This window comes from Zingiber officinale, chromosome 2B, assembly GCF_018446385.1.
Source record: "Zingiber officinale cultivar Zhangliang chromosome 2B, Zo_v1.1, whole genome shotgun sequence".
Taxonomy (NCBI): Eukaryota; Viridiplantae; Streptophyta; class Magnoliopsida; order Zingiberales; family Zingiberaceae; genus Zingiber; species Zingiber officinale.
This window is the reverse complement of record NC_055989.1, coordinates 7184816-7201624: the sequence shown is the minus strand read 5'-3', so window position 1 is coordinate 7201624 and position 16809 is coordinate 7184816. Positions and strand designations below refer to the sequence as shown.

The 16809-nt window shown below is 45.7% G+C and overlaps 1 pseudogene; it reads left to right on the top strand.

Moving 5' to 3' along the window:
* The first annotated feature begins 11676 nt into the window (after window positions 1–11676).
* The window catches only part of LOC122048127, a 61968-nt pseudogene continuing 56835 nt past the window's right edge, over window positions 11677–16809 (top strand).

Here is a 16809-nt window from a genome sequence, read left to right as displayed (position 1 = left end):
TTCAAATGTCACATATTTCACAAATACAAATGCGTGACATTAACTACATCATATTATCTAATTTTAATGTGAGACAATTTTAACATTAATGGTAGAATATTATCATTGTACTTGGTATGTGAAATGACATAGTTTGGATATCTCACGTATTCCCCAAATGTATGATATTAAATGTAGCATATTACCTTATTTTATTACGAGACAACCTTACCATTAATTGTAGAACATTATTATTGTATCACCAGTAATTACCATGTGATATGACAAAGTTTGGATATCACACAATCTTCAAATACAAACCGTTGGTCCACTGACCTAAACTCCAACGTAGACTAATTTTAATATATAACAATTTTAACATTAATGTTTGCCATCATATGCTAACACATACTTAATGTTCACCATGATTTTTTGTAAAGCAAATCTAACCTTAATCTTTTATTTGTAATATTTTAATCTACTTGCTTTTGATCAAAATACCAAATTTATCATAAAAAATAATAGGAATAAAAAATTAATAAATATATCATTCTTTAACGATTGACCATCTAAAATTATATTTCTTTAAATTGGAGCTATGTAAAGGGAAGGATTCGGAAATTAGACGTGCACTGGGATGATCCTAAGTTGACCCAGTCCACTATAAAAGAAGTCTGAGTTTCATTTTATGCGAGCCCGTTGTCATCTCTTCTTTAACTATTTGACCGAATTTTATTTTATTTTATTTTTGATTTTTTTTCATTATTTATAAAATTGTTAAGTTAATTTATCGATAATGATATCTAATTCATAGATGTTGAAAATTTAAGGCTATGATAAAAATCCTAGCTGCTAATACTTGAGTTAAAGAGCAAGTTGTCGACTGTGAAATAGAGGTAGTCGATACACAAGAATAACTTCGAGCGTCTTGTGTAGGACCTCAATACACAACTACTCGTCTCCTGCGTTGAGATAATTGTAAGGGTACACCGACGTAGAAGACATGTCGACCCGGTCATGGCAAGGGCGGCGTATAGTCGTCGCTGTCACTATAGGCTCGCATCATTGTCGTTGTTGTAGCCTTATGTCGTCGTGGACTTGCAATGCCGCTGTCGTCGTGGCCCCACGCCAACTATGCTCTATGTCATCTTTGCACCATGTCTTCATCGTCATGGCCTCACAACGCTATCGTCATCGTGCTTGACGCTGTCGATTGCCGTCATTGTAGCCTCAGGATGCCACCACCAGGCACCAACTCATGACTCCATATATCAATTCGCGACACTGTTGTTGATATTAGAAACGTGCATCTTGTAGAATGGAATTTTTTTAAAAAAAAATAGAGAGACACAAATTAAATGGATTACAGATTTACATGTGACGTAGTGACTTAGAAGAAACTTTTATATTTCTTTTTTGCAGCAACCAATAGTTAATCGAAGATTAATAAGCGTCCGACGCCTAACCCTATATGTTTAGTAGTTGGACTAGGCTATAGACCAGGACAGCTCCTTACCAGATCCGTCTAGGCCTATGTATATTTTTTAAACAAAAAATTATATCATTTTCACAAATAATATATCATCTGAATATCACAATTGGATTTTTTTTTTTTCTAAGTTAAAATGAGATTGTATTACCAAGATAGAAAGATTGTACAATGTGCTAATATAGTTTATATATTTTTTTTTATTAAAACATTTACATTAACTCATTTATTGTCCACTAAGATTTTAATACTAAGATTGTTCTTTTCTTATAATTATATTGAATTTCGTATTAAAGTTTTATCAAAATTAAAGCTAAGATTTGAACATATTTAAATTTTTTTTTTCAAATATAAAATAAACTCACCTATTAAAATATGATTCTATATGAATTTAGTGAAAATTAAATCATCAACAGTATATTTGTCTGCGAAAAAAATCATAGTGCCATGTATTGTTCAAGTGATTATACTTATTTTTAAATTCAAATATTTCACATTTCATTTAATGATGGAAGATAAAGAATGAAGATTTAATTTTATTACTTAGTTTTTATTTGAAATTATCTAATTTAAAGTTCTTACTTTGCCTAATGAATCTTATTGTTGATTGGAAATATTTTAGTCCATCTAATAGATTTTTAAAACCACAAAATAAATCTAAATGTCACACATTAACTTAAATATCATTGGATCATCATTATTTTAATTAAATTTGACATAAATCTCTCTCTCTCTCTCTCTCTATATATATATATATATATATATATATATATATATTGATCCTGTCCGAATCAGGAGTCAAGGGACGCTGGGCACGTGGCGCTTCCTGCGGAATCCTCGAATGCTCCGGCGAACCTGCAACAAAACCGAGCCGGGAGGGGTGTCCCGGCGACGGCCCTCCGACGCTCAAGTTAGGCGAGGGATAACAAAAAGGTGGTTCTCCAATTAAGATTTTTCATACCTCCGGTGAAGAAATGGAGGCCTTATATAGACCTCTGGAGGAGACCTGAATGCTCCGGTCAAATCAACCACATGCCTTTGACCATGCTCAAGTATGGGTTTATCAGAAGGACCATGCCCGAATATGGATCTGTCAGGGAAACGTCCTGAGACCATACCGCTACTGCGCCCACCTTCCCATGATGTGACGGTAAGATCCTCCATCTCGCGATTTTGTGTACGGCCTAATCATCAGACATGCTCCTGCTAATATCCCAGGTCCTGGGCCGAGCGCATGAGCCGCTCGGCCATCTTTTACCCTCGCCCATGTTTCTGCCGAGCGGACTTCCGCTTGGCCCGAGCGTACTCCCGCTCGGCCCTTCGGTCTCCCTGCCTTGTCGGAAACCCAAGCTCTTGAATGGGTTAACTCTAGCTCTGCTCGGACATACCCAGATGCTCGGCTCGCTTAATCAGCCTACCCTTGGTCTACTGCCGGATCACTTGCCTTCCCTTCAAGTCTAGTCGAAGGAGGCAGTAAGTCCGACTGACTGGACTGCATGTCCGAGCGGGCGGCCGTCGCCTATAATATTGTTTGAGCCGTTCGGTCCTTGTGCCAGGTTAGGCCGTTCGGCTATTCAATTAGGATGCTTTGTCGTTCCAGCTGGAGTTTTTATTGTCGCTGGTTCAACTCTACGGTTTAACGTCTGGGCTAGACGACCCTGAGGACTAATTCAAACCCGGCCGATCGGCTCGGGGGCCTTTGGTGATAACTCGACCCCGAACGGGGGAGATAGAACATATTATGTTGATCCGTGCAGAGATCTTCAGCTCGGGAGGTTTATAGTCGCCGGTCCGACTGCGTCCCGACTCTTGGTCGGTCGCCCGGAGGTTTATGGTCGCCGGTCCGACTGCATCCCGACTCTTGGTCGGTCGCCCGGAGGTTTATGGTCGCCGGTCCGACTGCGTCCCGACTCTTGGTCGATCGCCCGGAGGTTTATGGTCGCCGGTCCGACTGCGTCCCGACTCTTGGTCGGTCGCCCGGAGGTTTATGGTCGCCGGTCCGACTGCGTCCCGACTCTTGGTCGGTCGCCCGGAGGTTTATGGTCGCCGGTCCGACTGCGTCCCGACTCTTGGTCGGTCGCCCGGAGGTTTATAGTCGCCGGTCCGACTGCGTCCCGACTCTTGGTCGGTCGCCCGGAGGTTTATGGTCGCCGGTCCGACTGCGTCCCGACTCTTGGTCGGTCGCCCGGAGGTTTATGGTCGCCGGTCCGACTGCGTCCCGACTCTTGGTCGGTCGCCCGGAGGTTTATGGTCGCCGGTCCGACTGCGTCCCGACTCTTGGTCGGTCGCCCGGAGGTTTATAGTCGCCGGTCCGACTGCGTCCCGACTCTTGGTCGGTCGCCCGGAGGTTTATGGTCGCCGGTCCGACTGCGTCCCGACTCTTGGTCGGTCGCCCGGAGGTTTATGGTCGCCGGTCCGACTGCGTCCCGACTCTTGGTCGGTCGCCCGGAGGTTTATGGTCGCCGGTCCGACTGCGTCCCGACTCTTGGTCGGTCGCCCGGAGGTTTATAGTCGCCGGTCCGACTGCGTCCCGACTCTTGGTCGGTCGCCCGGAGGTTTATAGTCGCCGGTCCGACTCTCGATTTTTAACGACGGTGCTCGTCGGTCTCCAAGTGAGACTATATACCCGGCCGAACGGCTCGGGCCTTCACATCGAGCGCTGGGCTCGGATACCATATACCCGGCCGAACGGCTCGGGCCTTCACATCGAGCGCTTGGCGTTCACATCGAGCGCTGGGCTCGGATACCATATACCCGGCCGAACGGCTCGGGCCTTCACATCGAGCGCTGGGCTCGGATACCATATACCCGGCTGACCGGCTCGGGCCTTCACATCGAGCGCTGGGCTCGGATACCATATACCCGGCCGAACGGCTCGGGCCTTCACATCGAGCGCTGGGCTCGGATACCATATACCCGGCCGACCGGCTCGGGCCTTCACATCGAGCGCTTGGCTCGCATATAATCCTCCCCGAGGTAGTCTCGGCTATAATGTACGTGGCCGAGCGGCTCAAGCCTTCGCTCCCTGAGGTAGTACTCAGCTAAAATGTACCTGGCCGAGCGGCTCAGGCCTTCGCTCCTAGGCAATAACCTCCCTCTATCATCCTGAACAGCGCAGGGTTTTGGTTTCTCATCCTGCCATAATAGTATGCAGCCCGGCCGAACGGCTCGGGGTCTTCGTGTTTGAGCCTGTGGCTCGGATATAAACCTCCCGGCCGAACGGCTCGGGGGCCTTCGGCTTCGAGCTCGTGGCTCGGATATAAACCTCCCGGCCGAACGACACGGGGGCCTTCGTGATACCCTCCCCGGCCTAATGGCTCGAGGATACTTACGATAATCTCGACCTAACCGAATGGTTGAGGTCTTAGATTTCAAGCGTGTAGCTCGTCTCCCATACGCAGCCCGGCCAAACGGCTCGGGGTCTTCGTGATACCCTCCCCGGCCTAATGGCTCGAGGATACTTACGATAATCTCGACCTAACCGAATGGTTGAGGTCTTAGATTTCAAGCGTGTAGCTCGTCTCCCATACGCAGCCCGGCCAAACGGCTCGGGGTCTTCGTGATACCCTCCCCGGCCTAATGGCTCGAGGATACTTACGATAATCTCGACCTAACCGAATGGTTGAGGTCTTAGATTTCAAGCGTGTAGCTCGTCTCCCATACGCAGCCCGGCCAAACGGCTCGGGGTCTTCGTGATACCCTCCCCGGCCTAATGGCTCGAGGATACTTACGATAATCTCGACCTAACCGAATGGTTGAGGTCTTAGATTTCAAGCGTGTAGCTCGTCTCCCATACGCAGCCCGGCCAAACGGCTCGGGGTCTTCGTGATACCCTCCCCGGCCTAATGGCTCGAGGATACTTACGATAATCTCGACCTAACCGAATGGTTGAGGTCTTAGATTTCAAGCGTGTAGCTCGTCTCCCATACGCAGCCCGGCCAAACGGCTCGGGGTCTTCGTGATACCCTCCCCGGCCTAATGGCTCGAGGATACTTACGATAATCTCGACCTAACCGAATGGTTGAGGTCTTAGATTTCAAGCGTGTAGCTCGTCTCCCATACGCAGCCCGGCCAAACGGCTCGGGGTCTTCGTGTTCTGATGATCTGGTCCTATTTTTGCTCCTCCGACTTTTCATTTCTGCATTTTCAATAATCAGTCGAAGAATGTACACGTGGTGGTTTACAGTGATACCCCTTTCACCCCGCCCGGTAAGGCTGGAGGTGGTTCGCGCTCCACGGCCTATCTAGTTGTCGACCGCCCTCATCCTCCAGATAATACGCGCCTGAGCGGAGCTTTTCGATGATTTTGAAAGGACCTGCCCATGGAGCTTCCAACTTACCGACGTCGCCGACCGGCTTGACCTTTTTCCAGACGAGATCGCCAACTTGGAATGATCTGGGAATGACGCGTCGGTTGTAGTTTTGTTTCATCCGCTGACGATATGCCATCAGCCGAACTGACGCCTTTGCCCTTTCCTCTTCGACCAAATCCAGCTCCATGTTTCTCCGCTCGGCGTTGACCTCATCATAGCATTGGATCCGAGCGGATTCAACGCCGACTTCAACCGGGATGACGGCCTCACCGCCATATACCAGATGGAACGGTGTGACTCCCGTCCCTTCTTTTGGCGTCGTCCGGATGGCCCACAAGACGCTCGGCACTTCATCTGGCCAACTCCCTCCCAAATGATCGAGCCGAGCGCGCAGAATACGAAGGATTTCCCGGTTGGCGACTTCAGCTTGACCATTGCTCTGAGGATAGGCCACGGATGTGAAATGTTGCTCAATGCCGTAGCTATTGCACCAATCTTCTAACATCTTCCCTGTGAACTGCCGCCCGTTGTCAGACACTAGTCGGCGAGGGATGCCGAACCGACAAATGATGTGTTGCCAGATGAATTTTTTTACCATTTGTTCCGTAATCTTTGCGAGCGGCTCGGCCTCCACCCATTTGGAGAAGTAATCTACTGCCACTAGTAAAAATTTCCTCTGCCCGGTCGCCATCGGCAATGGACCTACAATATCCATTCCCCACTGATCGAACGGACATGAGATGGTTGATACCTTCATCTCCTCTGCCGGTCGGTGGGAGAAGTTGTGATACTTCTGGCATGAAAGGCAGGTAGATACTGTCCGAGCGGCGTCTGCTTGTAATGTTGGCCAAAAGTACCCGGCCAAGAGGATCTTCTTGACTAACGAGCGCCCGCCCGGATGACCGCCGCATGATCCTTGGTGTACTTCTTGAAGGATGTACGCCGAGTCTTCTGAGCTCACACATTTCAACAAAGGGCGCGAGAAAGCTTTCTTGTACAGTTGATCTCCGATGAGTGTAAACCGACCGGCCCTCCTCCTGAGAAGCTGGGCTTCATCCCGATCGGCAGGTGTTTTTTCCGAGCGGAGGAACTCTATGATGGATGTCCTCCAGTCGTCTGGAAATGAGAGTCCTTCCATCCGGTCGACGTGCGCCACCAGCAGCGTTTTCTCAATTGGCTGTTGAATGGCGATCGGCGTTATTGAGCTCGTAAGTTTGGCTAATTCATCGGCCGCCTGGTTCTCCGTTCGGGGAATCTTCTGAATAAGCACTTCTCGAAAAGTAGCTTTGAGTTTTTCAAAGGCTTCAGCGTAGAGCTTAAGCCGAACGCTATTGATTTCAAAGGTGCCAGAAAGTTGTTGAGCGGCCAACTGTGAATCGGAATAGAGAATCACCCGACCGGCTCCCACATGCCGTGCTGCCTGTAATCCGGTTATAATAGCCTCATACTCTGCTTCATTGTTGGTGGCCTTGTAGTCCAGCCGGACTGATAGGTGCATCTTTTCTTCTTGCGGTGAGATGAGCAATATCCCAATCCCACTTCCGAGCCGAGTGGAAGACCCATCCACATATATCCTCCATAGAGCTTCCAGTTCTGGCCTCTGTACCTCGGTCACAAAATCAGCCAAGGATTGGGCTTTAATCGCCGGGCGGGGCTGGTACTGGATATCAAATTCGCTCAATTCTGTTGTCCACTTGATAAGCCGTCCGGACGCTTCTGGATTCAACAGGACTCTTCCGAGTGGACTGTTCGTCCGGACAATGATTGTGTGGGCTAAGAAATATGGTCGAAGGCGCCGAGCGGCTAGAACCAGAGCAAAGGCCAACTTCTCGAGCCCGGTGTAGCGAGATTCAGCATCTTTCAAAATATGGCTCAGAAAATACACCGGCTGCTCTTCGTCACTTGCCCTCACAAGTGCTGAGCCTACAGCATGCTCAGTTGATGACAGATACATATACAGTGATTCCCCGCCGATCGGCTTGGCAAGTATAGGCAGGGAATTTAGGTATGTCTTTAACTCTTCAAATGCTTGGTTACACTCCTCGTCCCACTGGAACTTAGTAGCTTTTCGCAGGATCTTGAAGAAGGGCAGGCTCCGATCGGCGGTTCTAGAGATGAATCTGGATAAAGCAATTATCCGACCGGTCAACCTTTGCACCTCTCTTGTATTTCTTGGGGGCGGCATGTCTTGCAGGGCTTTCACCTTGTTGGGATTTGCTTCGATTCCCCGCTCAGTCACTATATACCCCAAGAAACGCCCTCCTTTAGCTCCGAACAGGCATTTCTGTGGATTTAGCTTGACTCCATATTTGCGCAGTGTTCGGAAGGTTTCTTCCATATCTTTGAAAAGATTAGCCGCCCGGACGGATTTGATAAGAATGTCGTCCACATAAACTTCTAGATTCCGCCCGATTTGCTCCTTGAACACCTTGTTCATTAAGCGTTGATAGGTGGCCCCGGCATTCTTCAATCCGAACGGCATCACATTGTAGCAATATGTGCCGTCAGCCGTTATAAAGCTTACTTTTTCTTGATCTTCCCGGGCGAGCGGCACTTGATGATACCCTTGGTAGGCATCAAGCATGCAAATTAATTCGCAGCCGGCCGTAGAGTCCACCAGCTGATCTATCCGGGGCAGAGGATAAAAGTCCTTGGGGCATGCTTTGTTTAGGTCTCGAAAGTCGATGCAGACCCTCCACTTGCCGCCCGGCTTGGAGACCAAGACTACGTTGGCCAGCCAGCTCGGGAACTGTACCTCGCGTATGTGGCCGGCCCTTAGAAGTTTTTCTACTTCCGCCCGGATAATGGTATTCTGCTCGGCGCTGAAGTCCCTTTTTCTCTGTTTCACTGGCCGAGCGTCCGGTCGGACATGCAATTCATGCAGCATCAGGCTTGGCGAAATTCCGGGCAACTCATGTGTCGACCAGACAAAGACGTCATGATTTTGCTGGAGGCATTGGATCAGCCTCTCCTTCTGTTTTTCCTCCAGATCCGAGGCGATGAAAGTGGTGGCCTCCGATCGGGTCGGATGGATCTGAACTTCCTCCTTTTCATCATAAATTAAAGCAGGAGGCTTATCGGTTATGGCATGTACCTCGATTCGGGGGGCCTTCCGAGCGGAAGAAGCTTCTGCTCGGATCATCTCTATATAGCATCGCCGAGCTGCTAGCTGATCTCCACGCACTTCTCCTACTTTGTCTTCCGCGGGGAACTTTATCTTCTGGTGGAAGGTTGAAACAACCGCTCGGAATTCGCCGAGCGCCGGTCGTCCCAGAATGACATTGTAGGATGATGGAGAGTCGACCACCACGAAGTTTATTGTCCTGGTCCTCCGGAGCGGTTCTTCTCCCAGTGAGGTGGCCAGCCGGATCTGTCCGACCGGCTGAACTTCGTTGCCCGTAAACCCGTAGAGCGGGGTTGTCATGGGCAGCAGCTCGGCTCGATCAATTTGCAACTGATCGAACGCCTTCTTGAATATGATGTTGACCGAGCTCCCTGTGTCAACAAATATGCGGTGAATGGTGTAATTCGCTATTACCACTTTAATGAGCAACGCGTCGTCATGGGGCACTTCTACTCCTTCTAAATCCCCGGGCCCGAAAGTGATTTCTGGTCCAGTCGCCCGCTCTTGGCTATAGCCGACCGCGTGGATCTGCAGCTGCCGGACGCCCGCCTTTCTTGCTCGGTTGGAGTCTCCTCCGGTCGGCCCACCAGCAATAACGTTGATTTCGCCCCGGGAAGTATTGCTCCTGTTTTCTTCCTCCCGAGTGGATGGTCGAGACCGTTCCCTGGACGCCCGACGATTCTCTTGTCTGGGTGATCGGTGTCGATCGGGCGTCTGGTGATGTTGCCTCTCCATGCGGGTCCGGTCGGCTTCCTGAGCCCTTTGCCTCCTGTCACGGGGAGGAGACCGGCGTTCAACCCTTCTGGGAACGGGATTAGTCACGAAGGGAAGATTCCGGCAATCTCTCGTGTTGTGCGTATCTGACTGGTGGAAGGAGCAGAACATAGGAGTCCACCTCTTCTTTGGCTTGGGCCGAGCGGCAGCCACTTCTTGTACGTGCGATCTGGTGTGGGGAGATCGAATTGCTTCAGCCCTTGGTCCTCTTGGTGGTTGCTGAGCGGAGTGCTGCTTCCGCTCGGCATGAACAAGTGCACGCTCGGTTGGGGCTTCTTTTTTCCGAGCGGCTTGCGCTTCTTCCACGTTTATGTATTCGTTGGCCCGATGTAGCATGTGATCATAGTCTCGGGGCGGCTTTCGGATGAGCGACCTGAAGAAGTCCCCATCAACAAGGCCTTGTGTGAAGGCGTTCATCATCGTTTCCGATGTGGCTGTTGGGATATCCATTGCCACTTGGTTGAATCGCTGGATGTAAGTTCGAAGCGATTCCTTTGGCTCTTGTTTGATGGCGAACAAGCTAACGCTTGTTTTCTGATAACGCCGACTGCTGGCGAAGTGGTGGAGGAAGGCCGTTCGGAAGTCCTTGAAGCTTGAGATGGATCCGTCCGGCAGCCTACGGAACCACCGCTGAGCCGATCCCGAGAGCGTGGTGAGGAAGACTCGGCACTTCACTCCATCAGTGTATTGGTGGAGCGTGGCGGTATTATCAAACTTACCCAAATGATCATCCGGGTCCGTTGTTCCATTATACTCGTCGATCGTAGGGGGCACGTAGTGCTTGGGCAGAGGATCTCGCAGAATGGCTTCCGAAAATTGGCGGTTGGTCCGCTCGGGAGACGAGTCCGTCCGGGGGGCTTTCCCTTTTCTGTCATCCCGCCTTGGCATTTCGTCTGAAGAGGAGCCTCTATCCCTTCGAGCTGGTGCTGCTTCAGGGGTGCGAAATAGGGCCCGATGGAATGCGACGGTGGCTTGAGGTGCTTCCGCTCGGCCACCAGACGCAGACGTCGCTTGTTGTTCCGGCCGCTCGGCTGTTGCTTTTTGTCTTTGCTCCACTAGTTTGGCAGCCCTTATCTCGACCAGAGCTTCGAGTTCTTCGGTTGAAAGCGTCACCACGTGTTGTCGTCCAGCCTCATCCATTGTTTCCGATCGGATGCAGGAGCGTTCCCACAGACGGCGCCAATTTGATCCTGTCCGAATCAGGAGTCAAGGGACGCTGGGCACGTGGCGCTTCCTGCGGAATCCTCGAATGCTCCGGTGAACCTGCAACAAAACCGAGCCGGGAGGGGTGTCCCGGCGACGGCCCTCCGACGCTCAAGTTAGGCGAGGGATAACAAAAAGGTGGTTCTCCAATTAAGATTTTTTCATACCTCCGGTGAAGAAATGGAGGCCTTATATAGACCTCTGGAGGAGACCTGAATGCTCCGGTCAAATCAACCACATGCCTTTGACCATGCTCAAGTATGGGTTTATCAGAAGGACCATGCCCGAATATGGATCTGTCAGGGAAACGTCCTGAGACCATACCGCTACTGCGCCCACCTTCCCATGATGTGACGGTAAGATCCTCCATCTCGCGATTTTGTGTACGGCCTAATCATCAGACATGCTCCTGCTAATATCCCAGGTCCTGGGCCGAGCGCATGAGCCGCTCGGCCATCTTTTACCCTCGCCCATGTTTCTGCCGAGCGGACTTCCGCTTGGCCCGAGCGTACTCCCGCTCGGCCCTTCGGTCTCCCTGCCTTGTCGGAAACCCAAGCTCTTGAATGGGTTAACTCTAGCTCTGCTCGGACATACCCAGATGCTCGGCTCGCTTAATCAGCCTACCCTTGGTCTACTGCCGGATCATATATATATATATATATATATATATATATACGCGCTTAAGAAAATTCCTTCCTCTCTCTCAACCAACTCGCCAACACCCTCCTCCTCCTCCTCCTCCTCCATTTTGCTTACATCTAATTAATATCAAAATTACAAAAGGGAGGGCAACCATGAATAGGGAACTGGGGTTCTCCACGAGTTCCAAGTTCATTTCCCTGACACACCATAAGTATGAAAGGGAGGGCAACAACCTGTCATTTTTCCTCAAATTGTAATTTTCACAGGTCTGCTGAAGCTTTCATCAAAACTGCAAACTTCTTGCACGTTCTTTCACTGCATATACTCCTCAGGCCCAATTTTTTGGCATCTCTTCTTTAACATCTATGGCGACGCCCTTTATGCCATTCTCTTCTTATGGGGCCACCGCCTTGATGGCGCCCACCTGCTCACCCCTCTCATTGAAGTCGCCTTCGACGCTCTATATGATAAATCTGAGGAGGAGATTCTTTTGAAGGCTCTATTTTGCGGTCACATTAGAGGACTTCTTTATTATATAGGAGTGCAATTCTCGGAGCATAAGATCAGCGAACTCTCAATGAAGATCAATAATATTTCAGCTCGTCATACTACTCTTATGAGGTATAATGAACTGAGGAGCGAGAGAAAACACTTGAGAGATCAACTACGGGAGTTTAGGGCTGCCATGAGATGCCTTCTTGTTAAACTTGGGGAGCAAGTAGAGGATATTCACTTTGATTTGCATAAAAAGATGAACAATTGGAATGAACAAGTTGAAATTTTTTGTCTTGGAGATGAGTTTGACTGGAATCAAATTCATCGATTGACGATGAGAGAGTGTCGACGGTTAGAGGATGGATTACCCGTCTATGGATGTAGAAGGGAAATTCTTTCCTATATTTTTTTCAATCAAGTAATTCTTTTAGCTTGCCATTTTTTATATATTACTTTTTAATATTCTTTTGATTTTATATATAAAAAGATGTACAATCGGACCTCACTCTGTTAATGGAAACCTGAGGTCTGATTGGATTGAGTAGGTTTAGGGGTTTGTAACTGCGTGTAACAGTTGTCCAGACATAATATGCATAGCAAATATTCAAAATGCTCCTATCTCCAACATTATTTCCTAGCCTTTTGAGCCCCCATAGCACTCATCCGAAAAAAAGTCACACTAGGCCTATGAAATTGTTGATGTTGGATGCTATACAATTGATTACCACACCTCTAAGATATGGAGATAATGTTTCCGGGTAGCTGTATTGTATGAATATTTTCAATGCATCAATAGCTAGCAGGAGAGATGACACCAAAAAGACACCTTTTAGAGGACAATCATGAAGTTCACAACATTTGGTTTTCTAACACTGGAAGTTTCCTAACATTGTGTCGGCTGGGTAAGCATCTGGAATTGGGGAATATAATTATTAATGCTGATGAATGAACAGATTGTTGATCAACTGGCAAGTTGAAGAACTAATGTTGATCAAGATATTGCCAAAAGTAGGGGAAGATTTGACTGGCTGATTCACTTTAAATTTGAAAGGATGATTCATCCAAGTTCTTTCAGACTTCAGTTGCCAATTGCCTTTTGTTTAGACCTTTTCTAGCTAGTGTGTGTGTTTGTAGATAAATTTGTTTTCTTTTATGCTCATTGAAGTTAACTGGAGGCATTGTTGTCCATCGATCCAATAGGGTCCTTGTCAATTGTCATGGGATAAGTTATTCAGCCTTCTTCTGTATGCACAACATGATCAATTGAGCTGCAAGCTTGGGTGATGATTTTATTCTTATCTTGCACAACTAGTGCTTACTTTTGGTTTTCTAATTGTTCAATGAATGCCCTAGACTCTTATTTTAGCTATTGCCCATTATGTTCTTACGAGTTCTAGGATTTCTGGTACATTTATGCTTTCCGAGGTCCTATTTACAATATAGTATCTTTAGAATCAAGGACTTCTTTGTCGATGCATGTTGTGTAAAATAATTCATCCTATGACCCACCCGTCCCGCCTGGCTCTTTCTATAATTTTATATTTCTGATCGAACACAAGTTACCGCTAACGTGTCTATCTTGTGCTTGGTGATGGTTTAACAAAGTCGATGTATCAGCAAATTAGAGAAGTGACAATTACATTCAAGTTTAAAATATCAGACACCTGAGAGGCTGATCTTGCTGAACAAGCAAATGATCGATGCTGAATGCAAATTTAGTTACTTCACTAGTTAGATATAATTGTTTAAATCTTGAAAAACAGAAACCGGGGATCAAAGTTTAGCTGATGTGGATAATGTCAACCATAACTCTATAGTACCTCTCGTAGCTGAGATGCAACCCCATGAGGATATAAACATTTCATCAGTTGCATGGGTGAAACCATAACGTGATGTTCCCACTGGATGCATATGACACTGGATTATTGTTGGTTGCTACTCAGAAAACCTAGAGGTTCCACTGTACAAAAATTTTGTACAAAGGTCTGAACCTTTTCCTAGCTACCATGTGTTCTTTTAAATTAAATTTTGGATCGCCTGCGGAACTTAACACGTTTGATCCAAAACTTAATCTATTTGTTCTTTTAGGTTTTGACTTGGATCTCCTGCGGAACTTAACACGTTCGACCCAAGTCACCTTAAGTTATTAATTCCATTAAATATTAATTTCCATAATTGGTTCCCAGTACTGACGTGGCGAGGCACATGACCTTCTTAGATATGGGAGCAACCACCACCGACTAGACAAAACCTTTTATGGAAAGCTAATATTTAATTTCCTAAAATAACTTTAGGTTAACCGAAAAGAACAATCAAATCACAAGGAAAAGAAAAACATAAGAACACTATATCGAAAACAAATTCGAAACTCTAGAATCATATGCCTCTTGTATTTAGTATTATTTCCAAAAATAACTAGTATGATGCGGAAAGAAAAAATACCAGTTATACCTTTTAGAAAAACCTCTTGATCTTCTACCGTATTCCTCTTCTAACCTCGGACGTTGTGTGGGCAACGATCTTCCGAGATGAGAAACCACCAAAGCACCTTCTCCTTTCTTCAAATTTCGGCCAAGCACAAAGCTTCCAAAAGATGAAGATCTTTTCCACCAACCAAGCTCCAAGGGATGTAGGTTTTCTCTCCTTCTTCCTCAAGCTAGATCCGACCACCAATTAAAACTCCATAAGCATGAAGAGGTTCGGCCACAAAGAGAAGAAGAAGAGAAGAAGGAAGGGTCGGCCACACCACCAAGGAAAAGAGAAAGAAAAATAGAATAGAGTCGTTCACCTTGAAGCCTCCTCTACCCCCTCTTTTATAATCCTTGGTCTTGGCAAATAAGGAAAATTTCCTTAATTCTTTTTCCATTGAAAAAAAAAATTATTTAATTAAAAATAATTTTCTTTTTCAAATGCAATGGTCGGCCACCTCAAGCCCCAAATCAAGGAAAGTTTTAATTAAAACAAGAATTAAAACTTCCTAATTTGTTTCCGGAAATTTATAAAAATTTCTCCAATAATTTAATCCCTTCATGATTGGTTTATAGAAAGGAAATTTAATAAATTAAAATATTTCTTTTAAACATGTGGATAAAAAGAAAGTTATCTCTAAAAATTAAAATCTCTTTTAATCTACAAATAAGGAAAGATATCAAGTCTTTTCTTAATCTTTTGTAGAAACTAATAAAAGAGAATTATTAATTTTTAAACTTTCTTTAAAATCATGAACATGGTTAAAAAGGAAAGTTTTCTTAAAATTTAAAATCTTCCTTTAATCAACAAATAAGGAAAGATTTCAAATTTTAAACTCTCTTTTAAACATGTAGATGATTTACAAATAAGGAAAGTTTTTACCAAAAAATTAAAACAATCATTTTAAACTACAAATAAGGAAAGAGATTAATCTCTTCTCTTAATCTTTTGTAAAAAGCTATAAAAGGACATTTTTAATTTTTAAACTCTCTTTTAAAATCATGATATCCACATAAGAAATAATTTTAATAAAAATCCTTTTTAATATTCTAGTGGCCGGCCACCTAAGCTTGGGACCCAAGCTTTGGCCGGCCACCTACATGACTCATCCACTTGATCTTGGCCGGCCCTAGCTTGGGTTCCAAGCTAGCTTGGCCGGCCCCATTGGATGGGTAAGAAGGTGGGTATGCGGTGGATATAAATCTCTATATACTAGAGGCTACGATAGGGACCGAGAGGAGGAATTGGTTTTGGTCTCCCGATGAAATTAAGCATCTCGTGTTCGCCCCGAACACACAACTTAATTTCATCAATAATAATTCATTCCACTAAAGAACTATTATTGAACTACCGCACCAATCCCAAATTACATTTTGGGCTCCTTCTTATTATGAGTGTGTTAGTCTCCCTGTGTTTAAGATAACAAATGCCCACTAATTAAGTAAGTTACTGACAACTCACTTAATTAATATATAGCTCCAAGAGTAGTACCACTCAACTTCATCATCATGTCGGACTAAGTCCACCTGCAGGGTTTAACATGACAATCCTTATGAGCTCCTCTTGGGGACATTCTCAACCTAGATTACTAGGACACAGTTTCCTTCTATAATCAACAACACACACTATAAGTGATATCATTTCCCAACTTATCGGGCTTATTGATTCATCGAACTAAATCTCACTCATTGATAAATTAAAGAAATAAATATCAAATATATATGCTTGTTATTATATTAGGATTAAGAGCACATACTTCCATAATAACTGAGGTCTTTGTTCCTTCATAAAGTCAGTATAAAAGAAACGACCTCAAATGGTCCTACTCAATACACTCTAAGTGTACTAGTGTAATTATATAGTTAAGATAAACTAATACCTAATTACACTACGACCTTCCAATGGTTTGTTCCTTTCCATCTTGGTCGTGAGCTACTGTTTATAATTTATAAGGAACCAATAACATGATCTTCTGTGTGTGACACCACACACCATGTTATCTACAATATAAATTAATTGAGCAACTACATTTATCATAAATGTAGACATTTGACCAATGTGATTCTTATTTCTAGATAAATATTTATACCAAAAGCTAGGCTTTTAGTATACACTCTAACAATTATATTAGGCAGTGCAATTTACATGATGATTTGAACAACTATTAACAACTATTATTTCAGTCTAATTGTTTAACTTATGATGTTCCCACTTACATGAATGATGAGGAACTTCTAACAGGCAGGCAGTGCTCCAATGCCGTGATGACTTGCAGGTGTTGGTTGCTACTCGGAAAACCTATAGGTTCCACTGTACAAAAA